The 14,655-nt window shown below is 38.8% G+C and overlaps 1 protein-coding gene across 3 annotated transcripts in view; it reads left to right on the top strand.

The window, feature by feature from the left end:
• vps13b (vacuolar protein sorting 13 homolog B) overlaps positions 1-14,655 on the top strand; it is a 297,078-nt gene that overhangs the window by 5,701 nt on the left and 276,722 nt on the right. The gene's annotated exons all lie outside the window — the stretch shown is intronic.

Raw genomic sequence — 14,655 nt, forward strand, 5'->3', positions numbered from 1 at the left:
TTGTAGAGCAGAAAGTATGGTAATAGAAAAAATGTTGTCAACTTGTTTTTGACATTCATTTTACAAACTAGAGGTCGTTTACAAACACAATGCATTTAGTTCTATATATAAATGTTATTGTTCACTGCAATCACATCTTGAAGTTTGCATAGAAATCCACTTCCTTTCTTTAGTATGTGTCTTTATTTTTAGATTATTACCATCTTTGTTTAGTTTACATTAATTTTAGCGAGTTCTACTTATCTCAGTTTTTTTTTTAAATTTCAGTTTAAGTGCAAAAGTTGAAATGGTTGTACTTGGTATGAGTTGAATTATTAGAGCGGACTTTTTCAAGTGAAATTACACTAAACCGTGGTTTATACCAAAAAACTCAAAAGATGTGACAAGATATTGTTTTGGGTATAAAGGGGTATTTTTGAAAGTCAGTTTTACTTTCTTTGTTCTTGAACAAAGATCCACTTAGTGTGGCCTAATGAGTTAGTTTATATGAGTGAACTGATTGATGGTAGCCCATTCCAGATTAAAACTAATGTAAAAATGTCAAGAGGTGCAAAGTGGAATACAGTGATCATAGTATCTATCCCTCTATATACAGTGTGGATAGGGACAGATTAGTGTCTTATGTCATGTTTGTTTAAAAGAAATAGAGTAGAAGGAACTAATAGTGGATTACTGTTCCAGGGCATTTTCTCTGTGCTTGTCATTAGGTAGTGTTGTCAATCTAAGGACTTCAGCTCTTATATGGTGGATTGGAATGGGTTTTGTCTGATGGAGAGCATTTAGTTCATTTTACTTTTGATAAACCACAAGTTCAGTAGGAGGTATCATTTAATGTGCACTTTTTGTTTTTGTTTGTATATTTTTAAGTAATATTTTTAACATTGACTTAATGTTGGAAAATTATAAATAGAATTTTCTTCTTGACAATTTGGTAAACTGCTCCAGATGTTAAAGATGAGGTGTGATCAGCAAAGACAGAGAGGAACTGGCTGGACAGCAGTTATAGTGGATCATAATATTCTCAGACACTCTTTATTTTTTATGAGACAAAGATAAGGGCTTGGGTTTACTGAGGAGAGCCTTTCTGGTTTTGGCTGAGCTCACTGCTTGATCTGGGAGTTTTATGGCCGCTGAGTGCATTTGCCACTGATGTGGAGGTTCTGATTGATGCATTGCCTCAAGATGATTTGGGGAGGTGCCTCTGAGACTTGTTGGTTTGGCATACTAGGCCCTTTTTTCTGTTAAATTCCTTCCAAACTATTTTTAGGGTTTTCACAACCAAACCTCTTTTCTCCTAAATAATGGGTAATACATGTGAATAAGGAAACCCCTCTTTAAAGACTTCTTAAATCCCCAAGTTGGTATTTCATAATCTAAATCTGATATCTACTCAGCTAAGGCATGCTACTTTGAGTTTTGAATATTTAAGAGACAGGCATAGATGTGATACCTGATCTTTGAGTGTGAAAATATGTTTTAAAGTGGTGTGACCTGTAGAGGAGTTTTGCTTTCCGTGTGTGTGGTCTTGCCACCCAGGGGTTGAATGCAGAAAACTCTTAAGTAGAAAATTTGGGATGTATAGTCTACAAAACTTCTTTTTGTAGCCTTAATTCTGCTGTGGCACAGCCAGGACCAGCCCAATCCTGGGCTTCAGATCCATGGAGCATACTGAGTGCCAAACCATAGGCTCAGATGAGCTCCACTCCCTAGTGAATGGAGCCCTGGACCACGATTTGAAAGCAAACAAACTAAGAAGAAAATATCCTAATTCCATTCTACGGTCTCAGGACATCCAGCCAGCCAACAAATTTAGCATCTGATATGAACAGGACTTTCCTCTATTAAGGAGAAGCATCAAGTGGGGCGATCGTGGCTCAAGAGTTGGGAGTTCGCCTTGTAATCGGAAGGTTGCCGGTTCGAGCCCCGGCTTGGACAGTCTTGGTCGTTGTGTCCTTGGGCAAGACACTTCACCTATTGCCTACTGGTGGTGGTCTGAGGGCCCGGTGGCGCCAGTGTCCGGCAGCCTCGCCTCTGTCAGTGCGCCCCAGGGTGGCTGTGGCTACAATGTAGCTTGCCATCACCAGTGTGTGAATGGGTGGATGACTGGATATGTAAAGCGCTTTGGGGTCCTTAGAGACTAGTAAAGCGCTATATAAATACAGGCCATTTACCATTTATTTATTTTTAAGTCTCCATCAGAGAGCACTGGATCAGGTGCTTGAAGAAAACCTGCATCTTTATCTTGATTTGCCTTGGCTTCTCCACGGCTTCCAGCACCACCTTGCACTTCATCCACATCCATTGTTCCATGACATTGCAGCCAACCAGCAAGAAACATTTTAATTATGAAAATCATAAAGACAGAAAAATATAACTGTATCAAAGGAGCAAAACAATTAAATAGTTAGATGGTTAAATGGTTAGAGTAGAGTGAATACAATAGTGTCAATGAATCAACACCTTTAGGATTTTTATCTGATTTAATACTCAATTCAGCATTAAAATAAATCTAATGGGTGATTTTAATATTCATCTGGATGTTGAAAATAACTGTATTTTATTTAATATTAGGCTAGGTAGCATTTATCAAAATGCAAATGGAGTATTTAATGAACTGTTTCCTTCTCGGTTTTCATGTAAATGCAAAGTACAAGTTTGTCATGGACAGTGTTGGGCAAGTTACTTTGAAAAAGTAATTAATTATAGTTACAGGTACTAATTCAAAAAGTAACTGAGTTAATAACTGAGTTACAATATTCTAAAAGTAATTAATTACTTGAAAAGTAACTATTGCGTTACTTTAAAAAAAAAAGTTTAACCCTCTGGGGTCCAGGGTATAATTGACCATTTTTAACTACTTTTGATTTTCCCTCCACATTTTACCTTTAAAAACTATTTACTTAACTAGATGGGTGGTGACCATGGTGGCCATTTAGAAGTCGGCCATCATGGATACATCTTTTGTTTTTTCAATAGGAAGAGGGCCATGTGACACATCAAACTTATTGGTAATTTCACAAGAAAAACAATGGTGTGCTTGGTTTCAACGTAACTTTATTCTTTCATGAGTTATTTACAAGTTTCTGACCACTTATAAAATGTGTTCAATGTGCTGCCCATTGTGTTGGATTGTCAATGCAACCCTCTTCTCCCAAAAAAGTCTAAGGGGGTCAGATCGGGAGACCTTGGGGGCCATTCAACTGGCCCACGACGACCAATCCACTTTCCAGGAAACTGTTCATCTGTTTTTTTGTTTTGTTTTGGTTTGTTGTTTTTCCATAACTTGTGTATCTGCAAATATACACATTCTGTATTTTTCATATGAAAGAAACTATACTGTGGTGGGGCTTGCTAATTTCTTGTTTTTGATTTATGTATGTTATGTTTTGTTTTACTTCATATGTTTATATGTTTCATATGTTGTTTGTTTAATTTAAGACAAAAAACAATTAAATGAATGAGAGGTAAAACTTGAGGGGGTAGGGACAAATAAGTAAATACTTCAGCCTACTCCTTTTCAAACAAATAATGGAATGATATTTTGTAATGATTGTGAAGGCACATGTTTGAAATGTTTGAAATAAAAATGAACTGAACTGAACTGAACTGAATGCTCGGACCTGGCACCCATAATGTGGTGGTGCACCATCTTGCTGGAAAAACTCAGGGAACATGCCAACTTCAGTGCATAAAGAGGGAAACACATCATCATGTAGCAATTTCAAATATCCAGTGGCATTGAGGTTTCCAACTATCGTTGTACCACACCAAACCATCACTTTTGTTGTTCCAACAGTCTTGGAGGGATCCATCCAATGTGGGTTAGTGTCAGACCAATAGCGGTGGTTTTGTTTGTTAACTTCACCATTCACATAAACGTTTGCCTCATCACTGAACAAAATCTTCTGCGTGAACCGAGGATCCTGTTCCAGTTTTTGTTTTGTCCATTCTGCAAATTCTGTGCGCCAATCTGGGTTATCCTCGTTGAGATGCTGCAGTAGCTGGAGTTTGTAAGGGTGCCATTTGTGAGTAGCTAATATCCGCCCAAGGGATGTTTGACTAATGCCACTCTCCAGTGACATGCGGCGAGTGCTACGCTGTGGGCTCTTGCTGAATGAAGCTAGGACAGCCACTGATGTTTCTTCATTGGTGACAGTTTTCTTGCGTCCACATTTTGGCAAATCCAACACTGAACCAGTTTCACGAAACTTAGCAAGCAGTTTGCTAACTGTGGCATGGGAGATGGGTGGTCTCGTAGGGTGTCTTGCATTGAAATCTGCTGCAATGACCCGGTTACTGCGTTCACCAGATATCAACACAATTTCGATCCGCTCCTCACATGTTAACCTCTTCGACATGTCGATGGCTGTGAACAAAGAGAAACTTGTAAATAACTCATGAAAGAATAAAGTTACGTTGAAACCAAGCACACCATTGTTTTCCTTGTGAAATTACCAATAAGTTTGATGTGTCACATGGCCCTCTTCCTATTGAAAAGACAAAAGTTGTATCCAAGATGGCCAACTTCTAAATGGCCACCATGGTCACCACCCATCTTGAGGAGTTTGCCCCCTCACATATACTAATGTGCCACAAACAGGACTTTAATATCGCCAACCATTCCCATTTTATTACGGTGTATCCATATAAATGGTCCACCCCGTACTTTACTTTTTGGGTGGATAGACTGTGAACTTCCTATAAAGTGATTAATAAAAACATTATGACCACTCACAGAAGAAGAAAATACTGCTATCTTGTAACAAGGTGTGATAATGGTTGGTTGATTAGTACAGAGGAGCTTTATGTAGCCATTGTGTACAGTGCTGGAGAAATGGGAAGGGGTAAAAACAGATAAAAAATAAAAAATAAAATAAAAATTGATCAACTTTGAGCACGACCAAACTTGTGACTGACTCAGTGATGACTGTGTCAGATCATATCTGAAATGACAAGGCTTGTGAATTGCTTGCCATCAGCTGTGAACAAAGAATTTCCAAACTGCAACCTACTGACAGGGAATTGGGGGATGTGCTGGATCAAGTTTGATCCATACCCCCTTCACATCACAACTTACACCACTTAAAGGATCTACTGATTATATTGAATTCATAAATAAAACTTAAAACATTTGATCCAATGTAGTTTTTCCTTAAGTGTACATACTGCATGGTCTCTGACAGAATGAAACCTAGTGAGTATGTGGTCATTGAACTTAAATTTCACAAGTCAGAAGATGCAAAGGAAAAGTTGAAAGAAGTAAAAGGAAACAGCTTGTGGAAGTTTGCAATCAGATAGCACAAACTGAGTAATCTCTGTTCCAATGCCATCCGGAAATCTTGCCTTTGATTCTCTGCTAGCAGGAGCAAATGGCTTTCAGAGATTGCACCGTAAATCCATCTGATCATCAGCTCAGTGGGGCCTTGTCTTCAGGACTGAGGAGACAGAGGACAAAAACACAGAGCTTTGGAGAATCTATTTTCCTTGAATCTAACCCCCTATAGCAGTAACAAAACCCATCCATGACTGTAAATAATAAAAAGATGGAGTAATGTTGGCACACTGTTGACTCCTTAGGCAGGTTGGAAGCTGCAGCATGCATTCTGATGAGAGAAAAGGAGAACTACTGAAGGACAGAAGAATAGCCAAGTGCATGTGCTTGGGATTAGTTAAAAAGAATCTCTGTTTGTTTTGTCATTCAAAATGACAGTATATATGACAGTACAGTAATGGCAATCAAGACAAATCGTTAGGCTGTTATGTGAGCTCTGCCTGAAAACTTACATACAATAAATCCGCTTTCTGCAAACTTGTGTTTATTGATTTTTCTCTTGTAGTTGAAGATAGATTTAACAATGAAGTATTGATGATTTGTACTAAAAATTTGAAATACTGCAGGAGACACTGGGTCTGTTGACAATAAGTAGAACTACTTGTTCAGAGTTGAGTGGGTTTTTTTTGTATTCTGCATGTTGGCAGGCCAACAGCTGGTGAACGGTTTGTTTCACGTGCAGCTTTAATGTTTACATATGCTGAAATTTTGTTGTCAGTAGGTCTGTATTTAATGGTGAGCTAAATATGTGTTAGTAATCATACACTGTCTCACTACTAGTCTGTCCCCTTTCTCTAGTCTCTAATGGAGAGTGACCCATTGCACTGATCTCTGTTCAGCATTCCAAAGTGATTCAAAGCATCTGTAGATGGCAGTGCAGAAGTGTGTCATTCCAGAAAAAGAGACCTTACCCTCTGCCACCATTGCTTGTGAGTCAGCCAAAGCGGAATTACCCATAGCTTTGTCTTTGAGGTCTGTGTTCCTGGTGGGATGAGGTTACTTCTGCTCCACAGACAAACCTCAGACACAGGAAAGCAGTTGGGGGGAAACATTAAAGCCAGTGGCTTTGTGATTCCAGTGAATCAAGTGGTGATCAATACACACTGGCCAGGATGCTGCTACTCTACAGTTTAATCCCTGCTCTCAGGCCATCCGGGCTAGAGCAATCCCTCAATGCAGCTTGTTATTTGCTGCGTGCTCCCACTGATATTGTAGTTTGGGAAATGATTACCATGCAATTAAGACTAATGTTCACTCCATTAGTCCTGTCCTCTTAGAAAAACTCTAGGATGATATTGTATTGCACTTTGGAACGGTGTTTGCTTTATAAGCCTTAAAATGTAGAAAGGACTGTAAGACGTGATTGCAATTTAGAGAAGAAATGTACCCTTTCATTTAGATCTTTAGATCATTATTTTTTTGTTGTGTGTCTTTTTGTCTTTATGCAATCTACTAAGATGGGTATTTTTTCACTTTCAGGGAGAAAAAGTTACTAAAAGCAGTAACCCTCGTGTTTGTGTGTACTTCTATATTGCACAAACTGTGCTCTGTTTCAGGATGAGTGCATGCTCAGTTTAGTAGACCCTTACTCAATATTCAAATGATGATCCCATTAATGACATGGCATTTTAACCACTAAAATCACATATGCAACCTATTTAGTAGAAAACCTTTTCTAATCATGTGTTCAGTTTTTTACTAAGTGAATTCTTTCTGTATAGCTAGCCTCTACCTTGGCAAGTTCAGCCCCCTATCATGTGTGGGCAAGAGAAGAGAAATGCAGCATGAATAATGACCCAGCATTACACTTTCCATGGTGTATGTTGCAGATATAGATAAAACTGTGATACTTGGTTATAATTTCCTGACAAAACATATCTTGCACCAATATTGTGATGTGAGGTGGTTAACATGTAACCTTACAGAGACAGTACGCAGTATGAAGTAAAGTAGTTTAAAGTTTAAAGCAAGGTTTGAAAATAAAAATCTACAATAAATTGATGAGCTGTGATAGTTGCTTACTTTTTCTTAATGTACAGAGTGCTTTGAGGTTTCAGCTTTATTTAACCTAACCCTTACAGAAAATAAAACTCTTTCAGAACTGTACAGTTTAAAACCAATCTCAGAATAATCTATTAAAAATGTAGATCCTCTATTATTCTTATTATAGAATTTTTCAATTTAGCTTTTTTTTTTAATATATCTCACAAAACAGGTGAACGTTTTTTGGCCAGGGCCAGGACCTGTACTTTACTTTGCTACGGAAAACAGTAGGAGACCTGAGATCTATGGATAAGGACTAGCTTAGGATTCCAACATGTTTCATTGATGCAATTGAAATGATTTGTTTTTTATGTAAGGCTGACAGTTTTCCATCTCTCAACCAATGTGATGAATGCTGACACCACCTCAGTTGCTTTTGGACCCCAGTGTATAAAAGCTATGCAAACATAATGCCGGCTGCATTCCGCTTGCGTGCCTAAACCTCCTGCAGTAAGGCTTTGGTATTTCTCAACATTGACGGAAAGTCCTCTCCCATTTTGCTCTGTTTGATTTATTCTATCTTTCTGGTTTCAGAACATTGATGCTCTCCAAGAACACTTAGGCCTCTATAGTTTGTGCCTTCCAGCTGCACCTCACATGTGCAATTAAGTTGTCAGAGTAGCCTGAGCCGCTGCTTGCGTTGTTCTTGGAGACTGGTGCTTACATTGTTTAAGGTGTGCTTATGTTTTGTATAATGAACTTTTATTTGTGTATGAAAAAATCGGAAGGCCCAGAGATTGCATGGTTATGATTTGACAGTTGGTGTTAAAATCAGGTCTTGACCACTAGTTAGCAGCAATTTTCCAAAATGCTGATATAAAGATAAATAAGATATATAAAGAAATGTATATCAGGATCTTATAGACTAATAATTGTGAAGTAAAAAAGATGTGATTGGCAGTAATTACATAATAAATAATTGGAAAATAACTGGGCACTGCTGATTATTCTGAGTTAGAGCTATTCCTGTGTTTGGGAATTCCCCGTGTGTGTCGTAATTGACTTGTCTAAGATGTGTTGTTTTTTTTTGTTTTTTTTTGCACATGCCTGTGTGTGAGTGCATATGTCAGGGATCTGTGTGGAGTGTTTTATTGTAGCTAACACATTGCAGTTATTAGCATTAGGGGGTAGCTGTGCCAGCGTAAGCAGAATGCCTCACATGCTCAGCCTGGGCTTGTGGTTAGCTGATGGAGACATCTGAAGGACCAGAGCCTCTCAGATCTAAATCAGGAACAATTTCTCCCTCTTTCCGATTCTCCCTCGATGTGTCTTTCTCTTTTGATATTCCTGCCTCCACTTTACTGTTGTCACAGTCCTGTTTTTCTTCTTTTTTTGACATGGCTTCTGGCTCTTTAATCTTTGATTCTCTCACTCTTTGCTTCGGTTGACTTTCTGTATTCTTCTATTTCCTTTCATGTTTTCTTCTTTTCCCTAACACTTGTTACTTGTGAACACTGAAGTTGAGGTCACTAGTAGGAGCATAAAGAATTTGAATGGGCTTCAATGGAAAGTGCAGTGGTTTGTTGTAATTATTTATCCAGGCTCCAAATTCCATCATGGCACCTATATTAGTTCAAGCCTGTTTGAATTCCTTGTTCCTGGATGTTAATCAAGTCTCAGAATTGGAGTTACTCAGACTCAGAGTCTTTTGTTTAAATAAAAAAATGTGCTAAACATTGTTTGTGAGGATAAAAGAGGACTGACCTCAGCACCCCTATTACTTTTGCAGACCTGCTTACTATTGTGGAGAAATGACTGCAAAAAGCGATTTTGTAACAAAGAATCCAGTTTTCTGCATGAATACACAGGGCTTTGAGATTTATTAGATTAATGTAGAATTATGGACAGTTAAACTGGAACAACATCGGCTACTGTACCGTAAACACAAGATTGGTTTCTGCTGGTTTTACTTAAGACAAATAAAATGCACTGGGCTTTGAACTATTACCTGAAAGTGCAACAGAACAAGAGTAGAGCCAAAATCACCTAAATGTCAAATGTTTGAGGAGGGCACTTAACTTTTGGCCTTTGCCTTTTACATTTTAATTTTTACCATTTACACTTTAAGTTTATCTTGTTGTATGTTTACTGGAACTTGGTTAAAGAGCTATACTGAAACTGCAGCCAGAGGTGATCTGTCTGGTGAGAACAGCACAAGGACAATGCCTGAACAAATTAAATACTCAGAAGTCAGAAGACCTCTTGTAGCTCCCTATGGGTCTGCTCTGTAACTGGGATCCCCGTTTGTCTTTGTTATTGTAAGTATGTTGGAGGCAGATAATAAACATAGACAGTTTGACTTGGGTAGAGCAGAGGCACTCTTGGCAGAGACCTCCAACATGACATCACCGGTGTCGTTGTGATTCCTCCCCCTTCAGAGTCAAATTCTTTTGTAATTATGCATTCTTCTTTTGGCACATGCTTGGGAATCTTTTCTATGTCTTTGCTCCCCCTCCTTAATGAATACTTTATATTTTGGAGCTTCTGAAGGAAAGAAGGTGTTTGCTTTGTAGCAGTTTTGCTGGGATGGAATGTGCCTAGTAACACTTCAGGTATTACAGACCTATCACAGCTCCCCTCACACTTTAATAATCCAGAAATTCCCACGAGTATGTTTTTCTCTGTAGTGGTTATAGTAACAGCAAACTTGGTAAGTTGTGCATTTTCAGACTGCTGAAAAAGTTTAATCGTCAGATCTTATTCTGCCTTGTGCTTTATTGGTGCAGGAAATTTCATCTTATTGGCTACAGAACATTGTGTAGAGACTGTAATATTTAATTTGTGCAGTTAATCCACAGTAAATGGAGGTTTGTTTTTGTGTAGTGGATTCAGTTACTGAAACAGAGAGGGGGGGAATAGACCACATTTTTGTGATATGCTACTTTCATTGAGATAATTATTCAGAATGTCACACAATGTGATATTCATCTGGGTTACTTTCAGGCTCTAATCCCCCCAATCTTCTATGGATTCCAGCTGCATGGCTCTAGTCCTTAAGTATTGGTCTGTATAGTATTTTATATTGTGTGTGCGTGTACATTTGTGTTTTTTATGCACATATTTCTCTTTAAATATGCCTATGATGTCTGTGTATAAAATACGTAGCATAATTATAATATTAATACCCAACAGTTATTTGTGATGGAGACTGTGTGAAATTCTGTCCTCACTACTCCAGCTTCTGTAGTTCTCTTCTGTTTGAGGAGAAAATGAACCCTCTGTCTTTAATCATGGTAAAATAGCTTTCTTCATTTGTTACCGTTTCATTAAAAAGCCATTAGCAGCTAATTTTTAGCGGAGCTGATGGATGCGTTCGAAGCCAAGAGACGTTAAAGAAAAGGTAATCTGAGTCAACTGTGATGTTCTCTGTTCTTTTCAGCAAAAATTCCGGTGGGGTTGTCATCAATGGTTCAAACAGCTTAAGTGTAAAAGAAGTGGCTGCATACCATTTGACATTACTGGAACCATCCCAAACTGTGACATTATGTTTAAAACAGTGAGCCCCTTTTCATGTTTTTATTTCTCTCTGTGCCAGCTGGAAACCATTCTTATGAGAACCAGGGTCAACACTGTTAAAACAAGCTTCAGACTAGCTAATTATAGATGGGATGAGAAGCTCTAGAAGAAGTGGAAGGATGGAGACAATGTCAGATATAGGTAAAGAAGATGAAACATGAACAAAAGTGAAATGAATACTGTGATAGCAAAGAAGGCCTTTGATGAGGCAAGATGGTGAGAGAGGGGGGAGATGAGACCTAGGAGCACTAAAAAAACAGAAGCACATTTTTAGGACAAAAGAGTATGTGTATCTCTTTAGTAGTGTTTTTTTTTTCCACTATTGTTCTGGAAAAACAGCCTGGAATGTCCCACATTCTCATTATATCCTTTGAGTATCATATGATTCACTGGTTACTTGGAGGTGTGAATGCTAGGCCTTAACATGTCGGGCAGAGGTTCTGTGTGTGTCTGTGTTTATATGAGTACGTGAGTGATTTACAGGAGAAGGGGTTCTGTGTGAGATAAGGAGCCTATTGGGTTTCCTTCATTTATTTTCTCACTCTGTAGGCGTTCGCCCTCCCCTGCCGTGCCTCCAGTATCCAGGCCTGCTGCTTTGATGTCAGCATGAGTTCACCAGCAACCTGCAGAGGAAAAACAACAAAAACAGAGTGTGTTTATCTAGCAATGGTCTGCATGCTCCCATTAATGTGCTGAAACTGTGTGAAATTGACCAGTTTTAAAAATGTTTTGGTTTCAAAGATCAGGCGGTTGCAGAGAAGCGAGGTAGTCGGCTGCTGGTCCTTGCCAATTTTTTTTTTCCTTGTGTTAAACTGAAATTGGAAAATACTTAGCAATTTCTGAAAAGAAAAAATATAGTGCTTGTTTTTTTTGTCTAATATTTATTAAGAATGGGCAACAAAAACTCTGGTAATTTGCCTACTTTTCAGCCAGTCCAGGTCAGAGGAAGCCTCAAATCACAAGAAACTGTAGCAAGGGTGTTATTCTGCTCCCGCAAATACTTTATAAGTAGGTATTTGCGGGAGTATAATGAGTATTTTAAGACATATTTGTATTTTTTGAAGCTTTACTAGTTTACATATATGTCATTGTCACTAGCAGATATGATGTTACTGGTTTCTAGTGTCTGTGAGTTATAGCCAGATTATTTGTACAAGGAACTTGTGAGTTTCTTATCTACAGAGGTGCTGTTCCTAATAGCTGGAGGTGGTGGTGGTATTCAGCTAATGCGCTGAGCAGCTCATATGGGTTGACCCTCCAGACAGACTCAGCACACCGCCTCCTGCTCCCTGACTGAGTCAGACGATTACAGGAGGACAGGGGTCACGTCTGGCCTTCCTGTGCCCTAACCCTCTATGGGTGCCCACTTACCCTCTGAGTAGGGGGTCCCCCTCACCTGTCAGTCACACCACCAGCTTCATGTTTCTGTCCCTTTGTTCTGGTCTCATTATCATCAAGTCTCTTTCACTCTAGACGTCCCTCAGCTTTTCTTGGTTTTGCTGTCTCTCTTTTTTTTCCACTGTTTTTTCTCTCGCTTATCAATTGGTTTCATGTCTCTCTTTTCCTTTTTAACTACCATCATATTTGGTTAACAGCTGAGGTGACATGCCTGCAGGGGAAGCAGCCCTACTTTTTCCGGTCCTCGTGTCTATCTTTCCTTCTCCTTTTCTCCATCCTTCTTAGGCTCCCTGCCTGTGCTGTGCCCTGCTGTGGAATTGGAGAGATCGATTTACTTGGCAGCAGCTGAGGGCAGGCTTCATTTGTCCCAGGGCTTCCTTCTGAAAAGGCATTTTTCACCTCTGGAGAATTGCTCACTGCCCATGGTGACATTGAGCGCTTAATTGCGCTACTTCCAAATTTGGCAGTCTTGTTCTTCATAGTGGCAGTTCAAATTGTTGAACTCGATGTACTCTTGGCTTGCTGGGCTATGCATTCCTTTAGGTATAGATATGAGACTAAAGGGGGAAGGAGACTGTTTCTTACTCTGTGCTCAAGCAGGGTATTGTGATGTAAACTAAGAATTGGAGTGTGTATCTTAAACCTTCTTAATCAAATAACAATCCCTTTTCTATTGTAGCATGTTTAAATATTATAGGTGCAACTTTTCAAAGTGATGACAAATCTACAAAAGAAATGAGTAATGACCAGCAAATTTACACCTTATTATTCACAGATCTTTATTCGTTGTAACCTTGATGAAGTATTTATTATTTCTCCCTCTCTGTTTACCAATTCCCACCACTCTCTGATGAGGAAAAAACTGATTGCACAGTGGAGCTCTATTGGATAGGGCCTTAGTGAAGTAACATGTAAATATTTCTACCAGAGCCTCTCTCATCTCTTTTGAGCATTGAGTGTTTACTGCACTGGGGGATACTTCTGTCAGTGTGTCTGCAACTCAGATAATGCAAAGTATGTTTAAAACCAAATCATCATTACTCAACTACAACGAAAGGGTTCACTGTCATTAAATAGTGTTAGAACCAGGGATTGTCTGTTACATATGTAAGCTGCATGAATGTATTAAAATTTGCAACACGCGACCTGCCTGCAAAGGCTGTCTGTCAGTTTAAACTGGATCGGTTCAGTATTTATAAATAAAGTGTGTGTGTGGAGTAGCCAAATATATTTGGTTTTGACACCTTCAGTGCTTACATGTGTCAGGATAAGGGGTGACTCCTGAGACGCTTTAATGCTAAACACATGTGATCTCCCTTTTCTTGTCCAAATTATCTGACTAACCTACCACCCAGGCTGATTGTGCAAAGGTTACAGTGCTGCAGTAACCTCTAATCAACGCCACACTGAGTTTTAACTCAGTAATCTCTCCACCTTTTCACTAACTTCTCAGTTTTGCCTCTAATATATTGTTTCTTTGACACTGTATCTAATTTTTTTTTCCCATTTCTTCATCCCATCCACTGCTGCAGGCTTATGTCTACCATGAGTTTGAATATGAGGTATTTGCTATTATACATAGTAGCTGTTAGGAGTTCAACATTAGCTGCTGTAGTCATAGCATTTTTGTGCTCTGATAAGTTTTTCCCCCCTATTCTCCAAATTGATCATTTATGGTTAAATTCGTCTTTACAACAGGGCTCGATATATTCCAAGATGCACACACGTTTATCATGTGGATACAGTGACAGATCTGACAGATTTCCACCCATAGAATCTTATTATTATTTCCAATCTTAAACTGTGACTTAGCAAATCCCTCAATCCCTTAAAAAGTCACATTTATTAAATTTACAAACTCAACCTTATTGTTGCCCCTTCAGTAGCTTTAATAAAATGTGCTGTTTTTAAGCAAAAAAAGAAATAAAAATAAGCCAAGCAATATTAGTATTGCTAGTGGTGCATTATTTATGCACCACTAGCAACTAGCTTGCTATGGACCAAAACAAATCCTGTTTTCCTTGCTTTTTGACTTTGCTGTTGGAACACAAACAACAGTGACGTCACTCCCAGCTCTGACATCTGACTTCTGAGGCAGATGGAATGCAGCATAAGTCCTTGGCTGTCAGTAGTCTAAAACCACTATTTCTGACCCCTCCACTGTTGGTCCTCATGTCTCTGCTGTTTTATTTGTACAGAACACCCACAAGCCCGAGGCTCTCTACGAGCTACAACAATAAATAAGCTCCTTAGCTTGAATCTTGGGTCATTCTGTTTATCACCAAGCTCATCTCTAAATGGGGGGGGTGATCATTTCATTTTCCTATATACACATTAATACATACATACACACATTTTGCACTTAT

Source organism: Aulonocara stuartgranti (assembly GCF_965226115.1).
Source record: "Aulonocara stuartgranti genome assembly, chromosome: 11".
NCBI lineage: Eukaryota > Metazoa > Chordata > Actinopteri > Cichliformes > Cichlidae > Aulonocara > Aulonocara stuartgranti.